Consider the following 18,130-nt stretch of genomic DNA (forward strand, 5'->3'; position numbering starts at 1 on the left):
CATTTTAGGGAGGCTTGATCTGAACTCCTTCAGAAGTCAGAGGAGGGGAATGCAGCACACACAGGGAACAAACTCAGAGATTAGAAATAAAGGGTAGGGACAAAAAGATCTCAAAAAATGCAGTAATCCCTGAGAGCCAGTGTTTAAAGTTTATTAATTATTTTTATAAATTACCTAAAAGAACCACATAATAAAATGTTCCAGTTGGTAAGAGTCAGAAAGCTCTTTTAGCGAGCAAACTTCCTCACTAATGAGGATAAGCCTCAGAAAAATCTCATATAGTAATCTAAGTAAGCAAGAAAGAGTAAGATTTTTCAAGATAAGAAGTCAAAACCTAATGACTTCAGTGAAAAATAATCCCAACTGCATTTTACAAATAAAGTTCTAGCCAGAGAACAGCATGCTAATAAATAAATAAAATCTTTAAAAAAAAAAAATGTTCTGGCCTCCAAGCTTTCAGTTACTGAACCCCCCAACCCAAAAAAGCTATTTTTAAACCATATACTTCTGGACTTGAAGGAAACTCAGAGACACCCACTGGTTCAGATCGCAGATATGAGAACTTGCTAAAAAGCAGATAGTGGAGTCATCCAAGATCTACTGAATCAGAATCTCAGGGTATGAAGTTAGAAAAATTTACTGTTTTTTGAAATTTTTAAAATAAACTCACCAGATAATTTATGCGCACACTAACATTTGAGAACCCTTGATTCATCTGATCGGGAGACCAAGGGTGAAAGAATGTGAATGGCTTGGACAACAGCACACAGCTATGAGAGGGTCTAGGGCAATTCTCAAACTTTAATATGCATCCGAATCATCAGGAGGTTTTGTTAAATATAAATATCCAAGTTCTACCTCCAGAGTTTCTGAATCAACCCTGGAATTTCCATTTCTATCAAGTGTCCAGGTGAGACTGTTGCTGCTCATCTGGGGACCACACTCTGACAACCTCTGGTCTGCAGCAGAGTCATTAGAGACTTTCCTCTATGTACATCAATTCAATACAGCTCTGAACCCTTAAAGACCAAGAAAAGGCAAAGTGTTTCAGGAATGATATTGAAATGAAATAGAAAACATGACCAAACATAAATTACATACATTTATTCTAAGCCATTCTAGTAAATTGGAAGACACATACAGAGCTGGAAAAGATCCAGACTAAGCTAGGATGAAATTACAAGGGTCACGGAACATGTTAAGAAACAAAACCAACTGAATAAAGAAAAAGACCAAATTCACAAAAGAAGGTAAAAATAGATCCTGATTGTAAAATCTATAAATTAGGAAAAGGTACATGCAGAATGAACAAATTTCAGAATAACATTCAAGAGCTGGTTTAATTATTTGTCTTTTTAATTTATCTGTCTTTTAAGATGTCATCTTGAGTATCTTTCTATTTTTTTTTTTAAGATTTTATTTATTTATTTGACAGAGAGAGATCACAAGTAGGCAGAGAGACAGGCAGAGAGAGAGAGGAAGGGAAGCAGGCTTCCTGCTGAGCAGAGAGCCCTATGCGGAACTCAATCCCAGGACCCTGAGATCATGACCTGAGCCGAAGGCAGCGGCTTAACCCACTGAGCCACCCAGGCACCCAAGTATCTTTCTATTTTAGTCAACTCAGGAAATCTAGTCCCAAACCAGTCTTGAGGCTAGATTTTTTTTTTTTTTTTTAATTTCAAAACCACTTTTGAAAATGGTTTCCCACTGGTCCTGCACAGAGCCCTGGGAGCCACAGAGAAACATTCCTCACTCACCGCCCCAATCCTGCATGACTCAGATATCCAATATTACCGCAGAAAGACAGCATTCTAGTGCTGTTCTAACTGCTACTCTTTTCTCATGTAGACAAGTCTTAACCCTGAAATACTATATTCAAATATGCAATTCTCTCAACAGCTCAGGATACCTGTAATTGCCTCTATCTACCTGCTATTTGTCTCGCTGTTCTGAGAACACGTCTAAAATCCGTACCCAGATGAATTCCCCTGACAGCATCTCCTCAGGACCATCAGACACATTTTATATCATATTGTCTTCCAACTCCTTTCAAACCCATTTTCCATTTATGGTACTTGCTGTGCTACCTTTAGTATCTGCTATCATTTCCTCCGAAGAAAGTAATATACCTAAAGTGTTCAATCCTTTCATTTTCCATGGGACTCCTACACCCACCTAAGCTGCTCCCGCTACCTTCTAAGTTCCTTGCCCAGGCTGTCCTCTCAGTCACATATATTTGCTTTTATATTCTTCCCATTCAGTGTCCAATACCCTCCTCACCTCCCAAAAATAACCTCACTTCTAAGAGTACAATATCTGGGTTTTGACCTTTTCAAAACCAGTGTAAATATCGTTCTGTCAACACACATACTGCTTTTTACAGCTAAGAGGCAAAAATAGGTTCCAAATAACTTCTGCTACACAGACAGGTGAATGGTTTGAGCTGGCTGAAGGTTTTCCCCAGGACGCATTACTGGTTATTCTTTACCATGAAAAGGTTGACTCTGTTTATGTTTAGTTGAAACTAAAGCTCCCTAAAACATTAGAGAATGCTTCATTGGCCAGAGTTAACTGGGAAAAAAAAAAAAAAAAAAAAAAAATAACCGGTCACAGATACACATACACACCCATACCTAAAAACCAAAACTCAAGAGTTTACCATAACCAAAGCCCAAATATAAGAAGTCACTGTCCAGGGACGCCTGGGTGGCTCAGTGGGTTAAGCCTCTGCCTCCGGCTCAGGTCATGATCTTAGGGTCCTGGATCGAGCCCTGCATCAGGCTCTCTGCTCGGTGGGGAGCCTGCTTCTCCCTCTCTCTCTGCCTGCCTCTCTGCCTACTTGTGATCTCTCTCTCTGTCAAATAAATAAAATCTTTGGAAAAAAAAAAAGAAGAAGAAGAAGAAGTCACTGTCCACCAATTAACAAGCATAAAATTTAAACACAAGCTCTATGCCAACCTACATTTACTAAGTCTTAGTTTAAGGTGGGCTTCAAGTCTATGCAATGCCCTATTATTTCTGAAATATCTTCTTATTTACAAACAGAGGACTTTCTAGAAATTCCTACATAGATGCAACACAGCCATTTATGATCTGCTTTTCTTTTCCTTAACCTAAACTGTCTTTAAAAGTATAAACTTTGGGACGCCTGGGTGGCTCAGTTGGTTGGACGACTGCCTTCGGCTCAGGGCGTGATCCTGGAGTCCCGGGATCGAGTCCCACATCAGGCTCCCAGCTCCATGGGGAGTCTGCTTTGCTCTCTGACCTTCTCCCCTCTCGTGCTCTCTCTCACTATCTCTCTCTCTCAAATAAATAAATAAAATCTTTTAAAAAAAAAAATAAAAAATAAAAGTATAAACTTTGCTGGGCACCTGGGTGGCTCAGTTGGTTAAGTGTCTTCCTTTGGCTCAAGTCCAGGGATCAAGCCCTATGTCAGGCTTCCTGTTCAGCGGGAAGTCTGCTTCTCCATCCCCCTACCCCCACCCCCAGCTCACGCACTCTCTCTCAAGTAAATAAATAAATCCTTTTTTTAAAAAAAAGTATAAACTTTCCTTCCACAAAGAGTGTTGGTAAAACCAGATACTCACACGCAAAGGAATGAAGTTGGACCCTTACTTTACACCATATACAAAAATTAACTCCAAATGGATCAAAGACCTAAATAACAGCTAAAACTATAAAACCCTAAGAAGAAACCATGGGGGGAAAGCTCCATGACGTTGATTTGCTCAGGCAACAAAAGTGAAAAGAGACATACTGAACTACATCAAAATTTAAAATTTCTGTGCATCAAAGGACAGAACAAAAAGGCAGCCCACCAAAAGGGAGATTTTATACACACACACATATATGCATATATACACATATATATGCATATATGTATACACACACACACACATATGCAAGCCCTATATCTGATAAACAGTGAACATCAGAATATGTGAGAGAAAAAAACCTACAAATCAACAACAAAAAGACAAATGACCCAATTAAAAAATGCACAAAGGACTTGACTAAATATTTCTCCCAAAATGGTACACAAATGACCAACAAGCATATGAAAAATCTTTAACATCACTTATCATTAAGGAAATGAAAATCAAAACCTCAAGATACCACCTCATACCCATTAGGATGGCTGCTGTCAAGAAACAACCAAACAAAAGAACAACAAAAGCCCAGTGTCAGTGAGGATGAGGAGAAACTAGAACTCTTGGATACTACTGATGGGCATGTAAAATGATGTAGCTGCTGTGGAAAACAGAGCTTCCAAAAATCAAACATGGAAGTACCATTTCATCCAGCAATTCCACTTCTAGATACATACAGCCAAAATAACTGAAAGCAGGGACTCAAACATATTTATATACCATATTTATTATGTACAGGCAGCATTATTTGCCACAGCCAAAAGGGGAAGGAACACAAAATTCCAACAATTGATGAAAGGATAAACAAAATATGGTAGAACAGTATTCAGCCTTAAAAAGTAAGGAAATTCTGACACATGCTACAACATGGACAAATGCTATTCTAAGTGAAACAAGCCACTAACAAAAAGAAAAATACTATATGAGACCACACACATGAGTGATCTAGAACAGCTAAATTCATAAAGCCAGAAAATAGAATGGTGGTTGCCAGGGACTGAGGGAAGGGAGACGGAGATGTGTTGTTCAATATAGTTTCAGTTTTGCAAGATGAAAACATTCTGGAAATTGGTTGCACAACAATGTGAATGTACTTGATAATACTGAACTACATACATTTAAAAATGGTAAAAATGATAAATTTTACATGGTATGTTTTAACACAATTTTAAGGTATAAACTTAATGGAATACTTCATACTAATAAATATTTGAAGAAAGAAGCATCTCAAGGTAATAGCCTTTACTTAGGAAACTATAGACACATTTTGATTTTAGATTAAGTAATTACGTCTCAGTATTAACATGCACAGAATGCTATAGTCGTACATATCTTTTAAAGTAAAGGTATAATCTGTGCCCTTGATAATATCTAAAAAAATAACACTTTGCACACAAGGTGTGCATTCCCTAAAATTAATAAATTTATAGGAATAATTACTAAAGAATGTACATGGTAATGAAAATAACTTCATATCAAAGGCCACTATTTCATCTCATTTTAATACTCCCTTTCATTTGAGGGGTTCAAAGAGCTTCATAAAATCTCAGGACACTGTATTTTTTCTGTTTTAACCATGAATCACACAGCAAAACTTTCCTCACAATGTTTACTGAAAAATGCTGGGTTGGGGCCCCTGGGTGGCTGGCTCAGTCAGTTGGGCTCCTGACTCTTAACTGCAATTCAGGTCGTGAACTGAAGGCTCTGGGATAGAGCCCTGCATTGGGCTCTGTGCTCAGAAGGCAGTCTGCTTGAGATTCTCTCTCTCTCTCTCTTCCTCTGCCCCTCCCCCACTGCTTCCTTGAGCATGTGCGCTCTCTCTCTCTAAAATAAAAATTAAATAAATCTTTAAAAATAAAAAAAAACTGGCGCGGATGCTAAGTGAGCGCAGCACAGACCAGGGGCCTCCAATGCTTCCCCACTGCTCTTGACCATCCACAATTGAGTAAGAGACCTGAGACACAACTTATTAGCAAACTGAAAGAGCAGATATTTCATGAAATTTAGTGTTTGGCATCTAGATGTCAAAATCAGATTTATCCATTAGCATCTAAGGAAAAAATATATCCATTCTGAATTTAGACATAGAGTTGAAAGTACATTTTTATTCAATTACATTCTCAATTTGACCTAATAATAAGCTACTTGAGAACATAGTCCTGTGCTATTTTATTCAAAGCAAAAATCAAAGAAATAACTAAGTAACACCTTTACATAAAAAAAACACAAAGATGAGATAGAAATATGAATTTACTACCTTGGGAGTGTCAATCATTGACATCTCCTGTAACATGCAGATTCCCAAACCCTTCCCCCTCCCATTCTGGTTCTGATATACTAGATTGGGACCTAATAATTTGAATTTTTTTATAAAGATTTTTATTTATTTATTTGACAGAGAGAGATCACAAGTAGGCAGAGAGGCAGGCAGAGAGAGAAGAAGGGAAGCAGGCTCCCTGCTGAGCAGAGAGCCGGACGTGGGGCTCGATCTCAGGACCCTGGGATCAGGACCTGAGCCAAAGGCATCGGCTTAACCCACTGAGCCACCCAGGCACCCCAATAATTTGAATTTTTAATGTGCATTTTTAACAAACACTCTAATAATACTTGGAGTAACAATGTAAAACACACCACCAGTAAGATACAAATTACACTGGCTCAGAGGTATACCTTATAAGGAAGTTTAGATCTCATCTTATTTAACCTCATCAATACAGGAAGCCCTTTCTACAATGCTGACAGATTGATTGATTGATTTTAATAAGAAAGGATACCAGCATGTATATAGTCAAATAAGCAGTACATGCTGCTCTGTAAGCTTATAAAAACATATTGCTTATTTTAACAATATTGCCATTGTTTGAAACCTACAATCACCTCTACTTAGAATCAGATTTCTTTCTTTCTTTTTTTTTTTTAAAGATTTTATTTATTTGTCAGAGAGAGAGAGGGAGCGAGAGCAAGCACAAGCAGACAGAAAGGCAGGCAGAGACAGAGGGAGAAGCAGGCTCCCTGATGAGCAAGGAGCCCGATGTGGGACTCGATCCCAGGACAATGGGATCATGACCTGAGCTGAAGGCAGCTGCTCAACGACTGAGCCACCCAGGCGTCCCTAGAATCAGCTTTCAGTACAGTGTATAAGCCTTCAAACACACAAATTTTGGAAAAATGTTTTCATTATATCACTGCACTGTCTGGTTTTTGATCAAAATTAGAGCCCCCCAGATTCACCACCTTAGCGCTAAAGGAGTTTCAACAACTTCCCAAACATGCCCCACATGGTTGAGATTTGCCACCACAGAGAATGCCACCAGAGGATTAAGATGCTATTCCAAAAAATAAATAAATTTTAATGTTTTGAGTAGAGGACAGTCTCTCAAAAAAAGAATGGTTTTGAACAAGATCATGTTGACTTGGATGTGCGAGCTCAAGTAGGCTTTTTTTAAAGCATGCTATTGAACATTACTAAATTCATATCAATAGTAGTAAGACATTACCTGTGATTGCTCTCTTCAGGAGCCTACTGCTGAGCTGTATTTGCTCTCTCCACTGTACCAGAGCAACAGAAAAGATTTCTCCAACACTGGGCACTTCTGGAAACTCCCAGAAGAAGGCTTCCAAGATCTGTAGAAAGAATTAAAAAAATATCCTATCATTAAGAAACTAGGAAACCCAATCTAAGATTCTCAAGTTTGTCTCCCTTCCTTTTACTGCCATTTGTGGTTGCTGAGTGGGTTCTCCTCAGACTGCACTTAGCTTTATCATCAAGGAAATTAAAAGCAAAAAGTCCTGTCCCCGTGCTTTAATAAAACCACTTTTTTTGCACCAAAAACATCACAAGAATTCTTTCAAGGCTGTTGGCTCTGAACCCCACCACTTCATCTTTTTTTTTATGATTTATTTACTTATTTTAGAGAGAGAGAGAAGGGGGAGGGGCAGAGGGAGGGCAAGGAAATCCTCAAGCAGACTCCCTGCTGAGCATGGAACCCCATGCAGGACTCAATCTCAGAATCCTGAGATCATGACCTGAGCGGAAACCAATAGTCAGATGCTGAACCAACTAAGCCACCAGGTGCCCCAACACCACTTCAAACTACACCAATGGGGACTAAGGAGGGCACTTGCCCTGATGAGCATCAGGGGTTATATGAAAGTACTGAATCACTGCACAACTTAAACTAATATAAGACTGTATGATAGCTATACTTGAATTAAAATAAAATGAAAAAAAAATATATATATATATATATACACACACATACACATACACACTTATATTTAAAACATGGAAACCATTTAAATGCCCAGTAACTGGGGAAGAGTTAAGTAAATGTGATATAACATAGTTTACTTAACCATCAAAACTTTTATGAGTTTATAATAAAATGGAAAATGCCATTATCATATAAAGAAAAAGCAGAGTACAATGTTGTAATTATATATAATCACAACTACTTATGCAAAAGCAAGAAATAAGATACAATTTGTTTCAATCAAGTTATAAGTATTAGGTAAACTATTTCCCCAACTTAGATGGGTTAAGGTGAATAATTCAAGTCAGAATGTAGTATAACAAATAGATATTTTCAAAATCTCTGTGTAACAAGGATGAACCACCTATGAATGCAATAATTTTTCTGCAACAGTCCAATATATTAAAAGATGGTTTCCTAGAATGACTGTCAGAGGTTTTTGTGTGTTTGACCTTCAGGTGCCTCAAAGGCTAAGAAGGTAATACCTTTTCTTGTAACAAATATTTCAAGAAAGCGGGAAAAAAATGGGGGTGTCTTGGGAGGAAGACCTCAGCGTGACCTAAACCTCTAAAACCAGGCACAGTGGTGGTAATGACCAGGCAGAAGAAGAGTGAGTATGAGACTAAAGAATAAAAGGTAACATTTTCCATACAAATAAATCAATTCTTCATATCCTTAAAAGGAGACAGCAGGTCTAAAATGGAGTCACTAGTGCTAAATCCTGTCAGCAAACCAAGACTTAATACCTAACCTAATTGCATTTCAACCCGCCACAATCCCCCCAGGAATGTGACCTTTAGCCAATCAACATGGAATTAGCTGAATGAGCACCACGGAGATAATCCACCTAATAGACCCCTTCCATCTCCCTTAGGAAGACAAACTTGCCTGAAACAATGCATTCTTTACTAATAATTTCCATTTTCCACACCCTTTCTGCCTTTAAAAACCTTTCTTCTTGAACAGGTCTGTGAAGTTCCTTTCTATTGCGATGGGATCCTGCCCAATTCATAAATCAGTGGAATAAGGCCAATTTATCTTCAAATTTATTCAGTTGAATTTCTGTTGTTTAAAAATGCCAAAAATTTGGGGTGCCTGATTGGCTCGGTGGTTGAGCATTCAACTCTTAATTGGGGCTGGGGTCATAACCTCAGGGTCATGAGATCCACACTGAGTGTGAAGAATGCTTAAGATACTCTCTCACTCCCTCTCCTTCTGCCCCTCCCCGTGCACCCCCACCACTAGCTGGGGTGTACAATCTTTTTCAAAAAAAAAATTTTCTTCAGGACCTTCAAATCTGCCTTCTTCACTCTAATCAGTTAATCATTTATTAAGCATCTGGGACATCACAGTTAAGTTTATAATCACATGTCAGGCAATTTCATCACAAGAGGTTTTACAAAGAATGGAATGCTACTTTCTCCATAATCCCATGTGAACAGTTTTATCATCATGTATGGGAGAGACAGAGGCTCTTCTACCGCCTCTTAAGAATTACAGATTGCTTCCAGATGCTTTTCAGGTGATTTTGAACCTTTCTTCATCCTGTGACTGCTGAATTATGAAAGGGCATTTCTAATTCATGAAAAATACTTCTCTCATCTTAGTGTCCATTATCATATACCCTCTCCTTACACTCAACATTTTGAGTATTACTTAGGTAATAAGGCATCGCTGTGTGTCGGTGAGTGCTTTACTGAGAACCACTTCTATTTTACCATCATGATTCCCTGGCAGCCACACTTCAGGACTCCAAAGGAAGCCAGAGTCCTTTAACAGTAATACAGAGAATGACATCAAAAGCAAGGTTAAACAGAACTCAAGTAAACTGAAAGGACTCTTTTAAAATTCACTGGGTCTTGATAGCTCTCTTGGTTGTCATCTCATTTAAAAACAAAATATTTCTCCTGCTAAAAAGAGGGTGGGGTTGACAACTCAGTCACACTCAAATCTCTGCTCAGGCAAGTGCTCTCCTTTGAACAAAATGTCCTACCTCCATATAATAAAATCAAACTCAGGCTCACACTCCTGTGTGACAGCGATGTCACATCCCTAATTTCAACAAAAGAACAAAATCTAAACTTCATTTCCAGATGGCATAAATTCAATGAATTTAGACCTCTGCTGTGCTGAGTTCAGAAACCTGTTAATAGACAGGAATACACAAAAAGTATTAGCAAAACCACCAAATGAACATGGCAAGGGGTAGGGATGGATAATTAATACCTACATCATAAATCTCTCCCTATAATCAGTAAAACAGATGCAGGGGTTTACACAGGAGGTGTGGATTTATCCATAGCACTATATTAATTGACCTCTGTTATAATCAAGTGCTTTCCTGCAAGGTAATTAAATCAATCAATCAAAACAGAAGTCTCTAAAAGTTCAACAAGTTCATTCCAACACATGCAACTGACTATGAGCTAATTATTGAATAATTTCATTCTCCAAAAGAGCTGATCTGAGATAGATTATATTCACATGTGGACACTATAGAGCAGAACAAAATGTTCTATGTGGTCTTATAATCCTTCACTGATTCCATTAAGCATATAATAACTCAGCCTTAAAATGGATGCACTTAAACCCAATCCCTGAATTCATAGATTATAAAAATGAAGTACAAGAGGCAAAGGAGCCTGTTCAAGAGGGAATAGCTGGAAACTGTGAAGACAGAGGTAGGTCCCATATCTTCTGAGCCACAATGATGTTATCTTCTCCACATTAAGCTCACAATTCCTCAACTATACTACCCATTAAGTTGATCTTATTCCTTTCCCTTGATGGCAAAACTTTTTTTTTATTAACATATAATGTATTATTTGTTTCAGGGCTACAGGTCTGTGAATCATCAGTCTTACACAATTCACAGCGCTCACCATAGCACATACCCTCCCCCATGTCCATCCCCCAGCCACGCCATCCCTCCCACACCCCTCCACTCCAGCAACCCTAAACCTTTGGGAAAAGTTGAAACCCATTAAGCTTCAATCTTCAATTTCCATTCAATCAATTCCTGAGATTTTGCATTAGATACACAGAGTCTCCTCTTTACCCAAGAAACCCAGCATAAGTTGGATGACTTTTGGAAGGTCTTAACCCAGAAATAAATTAGTGAGTTGCAGCATATCCCAGAGGAAGAAAAACAGGCAGGGAGAGATGACAGGCATCTTAGGAATGAATCAAAAAAACAAGTTTATTAGAATGAATAATGAGGGTGAACAAAACCAAAATCTAAGTATTAAAGTGCTGTTTCCCAAAGTGACAACTACTCAAAGGTTGCTTCTTAAAGGGGGAAAAAAATAAAAAAGGAGTAACCATTGCTGTTCAAAGTTCTGCATTCAAATAAATTTGGAAAACATTGCATTCTAAATATTCCTCCTGAATATTCACAAAGCACATTATGTGTATTAAGGCTCCAAGAAAATCTCGGGAAAGAAGCCTGCTCAGTTTTAATCGAACGTTCCCGAATCTTATTTGACATCTTTGGTTTGAGAAGCCTGAACTGACATCCTCCAAGAAACATACTTCAGGAAGCACATACAGCATTTTTGATGAATAATATGAGTATGACCCTCATTAAGCAGCATTTATAGTGAGATAGGCTTCCTCTTCCAGAACCAACTGTTAAAAATCAACTCATGAAATAAAAGAACCCTGTAATTATAATGGAAATAACCACCACCAACAATGTGTCATAAGTGCTAAGTGCAAGGCACTGTGCTAAATGAAATTTTTTTTGAGAAGTGGTGGGGGTGTATTCAAATTCAAATTACACTCCCCAGAAACTGTATCTATTCATAAACAAGCAAACATTTTAACACAAATAAATATATTATATACACTGTTCTGTACCTTACATTTTTCACCAAATATATACAGGCAATTTTTCCAAAACAATACATAAAGAGATTCACTGATATTTTTTATGACTGCGCAGTTTCTAATATCCAGATGTAACAGTGTTTTTATTCAGTTGCTGTGGATGAATATTTCAGTTGTTTCCAATCTTTAACCATTATAAACACTCCTACAATAATTATCTTGTATATAAATCATTTTCTCATGCATGTAATATGTATGTGCTTGTAAGATACATTTATACTACACAGGAATATATAGTATGTCTCAGAGAACGTATTCATATCTAGGATAAATTTCTAGAACTGAAGTTCCTAGTCAAAACATACAAGATTTTTCATATGATAGATTTCAGTGGGCCAGATGGTCCACTAAAGGGGCTACTGTGTTGCATTCACACCCTTTATAGGGTAGGTTATAAACCCATCTAATAGTGGTAAATGATACCTCCACGTAGCTGTCACATGCAAATCTCCTTTAATGAGTGGAGTGTAAAAGCCAAAGCCACCGTCATTTCCCTTCCAGAAGGCTATTTGTATCCTTTGTCCGTTTGTCTACTGAAGGGCTGGACTTCTCAGGGATTTGTAGGAACTCTTTATTAGAAAAATTAGTCCCCCTTTGTGATATGAAAAGCAAACATTCTCCCCAATTTTCTTGTTCTCTTGGTTTCCTTATGCAGGATTTTTTCAGTTGGGGTTTTGGGGGGGGGTGCGGATGGATCAAGGTGGTCCATCTCTTTTATGGCTTCTCAGTTTTCTGTCTTACTTAGAAAGAACCTATGTACTCCAAGATTATAAAATAAGTTTCTCATGCTGCCTTCTAGAACTTATTTTTTAAATATCTGTTTTATATAGGTTTTGGCTTAACATTTGAGGTACTGCTCTAAACAGCTTTTTCACTCCAAATGGCTACCTGCTTATTCCACTACTATTTATTGAACAGAGCATCTTTCCCTAATTAATCTGAAAGGTCATCTTTATCATATGCTAAATATGGTATTTGGTAATACCAATGTTTCAATTATTATAGACTTACAATATGGTTTTTTTTTTTTTTTTTTGGTAAATGGGCTCCACACCCAGCATGGAGCCCAAAGTGGGGCTTGAACTCACAACCCTGAGATCAAGACCTGAGGTGAGACCTGAGGTGAGTCAGATACATAATCGACTGAGCCACCTAGGTACCCCACTTTACAATGTGGGGTTTTGGGGTTTTTTAACGATTATTTATTTATTTATTTATTTGACAGAGAAAGAGAACAAGCAGAGGGAGCAGCAGAGGGAGAAACAGGCTTCCCGCTGAGCAGGGAGCCCAATGCAGGATCCCAGGACCCTGAGATCATAACCTGAGCTGAAGGTAGACGCTTAACTGCCTGAGCCACCAGGTGCTCCTATAATGTGTTTTAATGTTTTTGTTTTTCAGAGTTGTCCTGGCTATTCATGCTTATTTTCCCATGTGAACACAGAATACACTTGTTTAGTAACCCCCACCAAAAAAAAAATTTAAAGGGACGCCTGGGTGGCGCAGTTGGTTGGACGACTGCCTCCGGCTCAGGGCGTGATCCTGGAGTCCCGGGATTGAGTGAGTCCCACATCAGGCTCCCAGCTCCATGGGGAGTCGGCTTCGCTCTCTGACCTTCTCCTCGCTCATTCTCTCTCTCACTGTCTCTCTCTCTCAAATAAATAAAATAAAATCTTTAAAAAAAAAAAAAAATTTAAAAATCCTTTTGTTATTTTCACTGGAACTACATCAAACACACACATTTATTTAAGAAGAACTAGCATCTCTATATTCAAGAATAGGACAGGCCTTTTCGTATCCCTCAGGAGCATTAAGTGCCTTCATATACATTGTATATATTTCTTAAGTTTATTCTTAGGTATTTTATCCTTTTTTATGCTAATGAACTTTTGTTCCACTATTTCTTCAAATTCATTCCTGTTGGTATATATGAAAGCTATAGATTGTTGAGAAACTGTCTTGGTATCCAGACATATAGTATCTATAAAATTAGTTTGTATTCTAGTCATATATTCCTATCATTTGCAAGTAATATTTATTATTACCTTTTATAACTTTATTTTCTTTCTCTTGTCCAACTATCTTGACTTGTGATTCCAAAACAGCACTAATAAACAGTAAAAAATAGTGGACATTCCTATTTTGCTCCAGACTTCCATGGGTATGTTCTCAAATCTCCTATTAAGCCAAAGATGGTTTTTGGCTTGAGACAGACATACCTTGTTTTGCTAAGGATATTTTCCTCCTCTATTTTGAGGGATTTTTAGATCAATAGATAATATTGAATTTTTTCAGATGGCTTTTCCATAAAAACACGATTTTTGTTACTGATAGACTTAAAAAGATAGTGAACGCCATGTCACCGAATCCTTCTTGCATTCCTAAGACAATCCTCATGTATGATGGTGTATTGTTCTTTTAATGTGTGCAAAGTACATACTAATTGTGTTTTCTCACTCAGTTCTGTAAGCAACGCAACCAGCTGGGCGCCACCATCATAGCTGCTCTAGCCCTCGCTCATGGGACCTCCTGCTCTCCTCTACACGCTCCTCAAACACACCATCTGGCCTCAGGGCGGGGGCAGCGCATGCCAGACCTGCTGTTCCCTGAGATTTCCTCTCCCTGGATTCCTGCATATATCGTTCCCTTCCCCATTTATGTCTCTGCTTCCAAGGTCACCTCGGTACAGGGGTGCCCCTATCCGCCCCACATAAAACAGAAAGAAACCACCTTCTAATCGTGTCATTCCACCCCCATTTTTCATTTTTCCACGGAGCAACTGTTTCTGTCTAAAGTTGATTTCATTTCTATTAATTCATATTCCATTTCTCCCTGTAGAATATAAGCTCCAGAAATGCAGGGGTTGTGTCTGCTTTGATCAGTGCTAACTGATCAGTGCTGACTTCCCAGCACCAAGAACAGGCCTGGTACATAGAAATTACTTAACATCCAGTAACCACATGAATGAATGAACACATGAATGAATGAATTTATTTAAGTAATCTCCACACCCAAAGTGGGGCCCAAGCTCACGACCCGGAGATCAAGAGTAGCGTGCTTCACTGACTGAGCCATCCAGGCACACCCATGAATACCCATTTGATAGACAGGAAACTAAAGCTTAAAGAGACCATGTAACTAAAATCACACAGTGGCCAGCCTATCTTTCAATTCCCTACCCTTAACCATTAAAACAAATGACCAGTGATTTGAGGCATAGAAAATGCTCATATAATTTATTTTTTTTAATTTATTTATTTATTTTTTAACCCTCAGATACTCCAATGTGTATTTCCTAAAAACTCTTACATAACCATAGTACAGTTCTAAAGATCAGGAAATAAACATCAATAAAACAACACTGCAATCTGCAGGCAACATTCAAATTTTGCCAACTGTCCCAACGATGTCTATTATGACAAAAGAAAGCTCTGGATCATGTACCACATTCAGCTGTCATGTCTTTGGAACAGTTCCTTCATCTTTCTTTTATTTCCTTCGATCATTGTCTTTCACACCTTTGACCTTTATGAAGAGCACAGGCCAGCTGTTTGGTAGGAGGGCCTTCAGTCTGGGTTTCTCTCTTGTTTCTTTTTAATTAGATTCACATAAGCATTTTGGGTAGAAACTCACAGAAACTTTGGGTCGAACAAATGCTGGAGGTGTTAAATTGATCACTGGGTTAATATGGTATCAGCTCGGGTTTTCTGCTGATGATCCGCCTGCGAGAAGTCCTCTGATAAAAGTAGGCAGGATGGAGAATGTTTACGGGTGAGCTGCAGACCATCTGCTCATATCATCTTATGAACACTAAAGCACAAGTTACTGATTCCATTGAAAGAAGCAAACTGTAGAGTCCCTATATGAGATAAGCAAAAGAAACAGAAGATGGCCTCCAGAGAATTCCTTTAAAATTATGGGCAGAGAAAGGGGAACCCTCCTACACTGTTGGTGGGAATGCAAGCTGGTGCAGCCCCTCAGAAAACAGTATGGAGGTTCCTCAAAAAGGTAAAAACAGAGCTATCCTATGACCAAGCAATTACACTACTGGGTATTTACCCAAAAGATACAAATGTAGTGATCTGAAGGGGTATGTGCACCCCAATGTTTACAGCAGCAGCGTCCATAGTGACTAAACGATGGAAGAGCCCAGAAGTCCACCAACAGATGAATGGATAAAGAAGATATGGTATATATATATATTTATTTATACATACACACACACACACACACAATGGAATATTACTCAGTCATCAAAAGAAATGAATCTTGCCATTTGCAACAACATGGATGGAACTAGAGGGTATTATGCTAAGTGAAATAAGTCAATCAGACAAAGACAATTATCATATGATTTCACTTTTATATGGAATTTAAGACAGGGGATCATAGGGGAAGGGAGGGAAAAATAAAACAAGATGAAATCAGAGAGGGAATTGAACCATAAGAGACTCTTTTTTTTTTTTTTTTTTTAAATTTGTCAGAGAGAGAGAGGGAGAGAGAGCGAGCACAGGCAGACAGAGAGGCAGGCAGAGACAGAGGGAGAAGCAGGCTCCCTGATGAGCAAGGAGCCCGATGTGGGACTCGATCCCAGGACGCTGGGATCATGACCTGAGCGGAAGGCAGCTGCTTAACCAACTGAGCCACCCAGGTGTCCCCATAAGAGACTCTTAACCATAGAAAACAAACCGAGGGTTGCTGGAGGGGAGAGGGGTGGGGGATGGGATAACCAGGCGTGAAGGAGGCCATGTGATGTAATGAGCACTGGGTGTTGCGTGCAACTGATGAATCATTGAACTCTACCCCTGAAACTAATAATATGTTAATCAACCAAATTTAAATTTAAAAAAGAAAGAAAGAAAGAAAATCATGGGCATTCTACTGCAGCAGCGCTCTTCTCTCAATACCTATGAACCTCACACAGCAAGCATCCTGAAGCTCTAACCTTCTTCCATACATGAGTACTAGAAGTGCACTCGCCCCACAGACTAGCCGTTTTATGGCCAGAACAGACACCAGGGATGTGGCTTTGAAAAAATGATTTGCTCTCTCAAAGTCTAAGAATCCTTTTTGGTTTTAAGGCAGTTTATAGGGAGGTATACTTCATGTTCGTTCCCTCTTCTACCACTGGGACACTTTCTTGAAACAACTTGAGGCCAAAAACAAAATTTCACAAATCTCCGTTTCTGGTATTAAACAGTGTCTTCAACTTTTTTCAGAATGCAGTCAAACTCTGTATTTTAGAACTGTGGAGCTGATCCAACGTCGCAATGTGTCCCATTTAATTCCATCAATGTAAAGCATAATGAGCATAGATTGAGCTAGTGAGGCATAACTAAATGTTTTGAACCTGTGAATTTAAAAAGCAAGGCTCATTTATGTTTTTTCTAAATAGTAAATAAAATCATCTTCCAACATTGCACTATCAAATTACAGTCATTTTTCCAGCAGCACACACTTGAGGAATGTCACAAAAGGACTTTTCTAACAGTTCGTTCTATTGTTGCCTGTAACCTCCTAAATATTTCTCTCATTGGCTTCTATTCAAAGATAAATGGAAGGCAGTAAAATTTATGGAAAATGTATTCAACTGCTTAAAATACATCAAGCAAAAGGAAAAAGATTTTAGAGCTGTATTATGAGTTGGGAAATGATAGCTCCTTCGCTCCATCGTGGCTTCAACGAGAGCTAACAAAACTGGACTGCTCACGTTCCAAATCACCTCCGACACCAAGCGCAGATCTCCCACCTCGAGTTCTAACCTTGGTCGAGGCCAGAATAAACAGCTGTCCTTCGCATTTCTACACAACGTCACTTTGTCGGCCACAAATACAAGCTTTCATACTGGGAGGAAGCAAATTCCAGGGCACTGGACAAACTTCGGTTCTCTTCAACCAGTCTGCTGAGTATCCCCTTGCCTCTCTCGGTTGTTCAGAGAGTGAAAGGAGGAAAAGGACCTTTCTGTAAAACTGGAAAGTGTAACCAGAGAAGTCTGCCCTTTAAGCAGCTCACAGAAAGGTAAAATACAACTCTGGTTAAGGTTTAAAATTTAGCTCTGAAAATTGTACACTAGCACTTGACCAACATGTTGCAGGATTTTAATGAAATAAGATTATGAAAGTGAAATCGATTGAAGTCTATTTTTACATTTCATGGGCCAAGGAAGAGCCATGAAAGAATTTTTTAAAGTAACATTTAAAAGACATCATGCTTTATAAAATTAAGTAAAAAAAAAAAAAAAAAAAAGACAATTGTGCCAGTTCAGAAATGCCTTAGAATAGGGAAGTGAGGGAGTCTAAAAGCATTAACTATAAAAAGAGAAGCCAGAGTATTAAATTTAAA

At 38.5% G+C, this 18,130-nt stretch overlaps 1 protein-coding gene across 1 annotated transcript in view; it reads right to left on the reverse strand.

Moving 5' to 3' along the window:
- FHIP1A (FHF complex subunit HOOK interacting protein 1A) overlaps positions 1 to 18,130 on the reverse strand; it is a 243,087-nt gene that overhangs the window by 157,069 nt on the left and 67,888 nt on the right. The window contains exon 2 of the mRNA XM_044224871.1: positions 7,148 to 7,274. The gene's annotated coding sequence lies outside the window, so the exon portion shown is untranslated. The remainder of the gene's footprint in view (positions 1 to 7,147; positions 7,275 to 18,130) is intronic.

This window comes from Neovison vison, chromosome 11 (assembly GCF_020171115.1).
Source record: "Neovison vison isolate M4711 chromosome 11, ASM_NN_V1, whole genome shotgun sequence".
NCBI lineage: Eukaryota > Metazoa > Chordata > Mammalia > Carnivora > Mustelidae > Neogale > Neogale vison.